The sequence below is a fragment of the Odontomachus brunneus genome, unplaced genomic scaffold (assembly GCF_010583005.1).
Source record: "Odontomachus brunneus isolate Ranch 3 - 2012 unplaced genomic scaffold, Obru_v1 Obru_scaffold_048, whole genome shotgun sequence".
Lineage (NCBI taxonomy): Eukaryota > Metazoa > Arthropoda > Insecta > Hymenoptera > Formicidae > Odontomachus > Odontomachus brunneus.
This window is the reverse complement of record NW_022639498.1, coordinates 1014263-1016058: the sequence shown is the minus strand read 5'-3', so window position 1 is coordinate 1016058 and position 1796 is coordinate 1014263.

Genomic DNA, 1796 nt, shown 5'->3' with positions numbered 1-1796 from the left:
TCTCCGCTTTATAACTCCATCATTATTCCGAATTTTAATTGTTTTCTTTACAGACATACTTTTAAAGCCTTGAATTTTAAGAAAATATAAAAAAATTCGAAAATTTCAAAGTTCTAGACCATAAAACTCCCAAGAACGACACTGATATTAATTAAAGCTTGACAAAGAATAACGAACTGTTCATTTTTTTAATATACGATTTATATCAGAAAACGTAGTATATATATGTTATTTCTACACGTATGCATGTATATAAACTAGGGAAGAGAGGAACTTTGAGAGAAGGCTGAGAAGATGTCGGACGTGAGGTCTTAATTGGATCATAATTCAGCGGCGTTCTTTCTTGCGTCGTATAATATCGTCGCTATTCCTTTCTAACCTCGCATATTTCTTGTGGTCTTCCCGTGTTCGAATGCAGATGCATAATCCCACAATAACGCAAAACTTCGCGTAATGTGTTTAAATAAGAGTTTTATGAAAATTAAATACGCAAAATAAAAAATAAAGTATAAACTAAAAAAAAAATCAGGGATTGGACTTTATTTTTACACAATAAAGTCATCGTAATTCCTCCATCGTATCCTGCGGAGGATATCCGACACGAAGTCGACGAACTTCCATATCCTATTATATCCCGAAACGCTCCTTGGAATTCCATTTCTCGGAGGAAGAGAAAGAGAGAAAGAAAGAAACATTTAACCGAACGTGTGCTGAAGAGGATACTCTATCTTGTTAGAGAAAGAAGAAATATCTGTTTCCAAGAATTTGTGTGGGAAAAAATATTGGGACACAATTAAAATGCACTTTTTTTATAAATATTTATTGACTTTTGTAGATTGTAATTTTTCAGAGTTGGGAACGTTATTTCAAAAAAGTAACTCATTATCGTTACTCGTTACTAATTTTAAAAAATAACTTGTTATCGTTATTGTTACTAAGAAAGTAACGGTTCATTATGTTTTCGTTACCTTTTTATAATACTAAAAAAATACGTAATTGACGTTTTAAAATTATTGTTTTTAAGCTTAAATTATTATTTGTAGTGTATAGCCACCCAGATAGCCAAACCTGTGCGAGCAGATTTTACGCAGAGTCTGTCAACAGTATCTGTTGACAGAATGGCAACAGATTGCACACAGAAACTGTTTTAGCAGTCTCTGACGACAGATTGGTGACAGACTGCGCGCAGAACCTGTCGACAGATTCTGACGACAAACTGACGGCAGATTGCGCGCAGATTCTGTTTCCTAGATAGGCTATTTAATTCTATTAAGGGCCATATGTACGTTATTAAATGGGGCAGTTTCACATACACACCATGCTGCAGAGAAGTCAAGATAATTATATTGTGCAATAATTGTACACATATACACAATAAAAAACAATGTTTATATTTTAAAATTGTATTACACATTTTTTATAAAAAAACAACAATAATAGAGAAATAACGAGTACAAGTATAGAATAGTACAACGGTTAAATGGCCATTTAAAGGCGTACACATGTCATTCCTGGTAAAAATTGTTCTCATAATTTTTCATACAATTTCTCATCTTATTATTTTTTTAAATGTTGTTATGTCATTAAATCCGATTTAACCGTCATGCAATAAGTATTGAAGGCAGCAGCACCGAATAAAATATTAGTCTCGCTATGTAAATAACTTTTACAGAATTTTTTTGATGGTTTATTTAAAAATATATCATGCTTCGATTTTGATAAAACTTAATACAATCTGAACGGGACGATCGACCAAATTAATTCGCACATGTAAAAGTACAGTATTTTACATACAG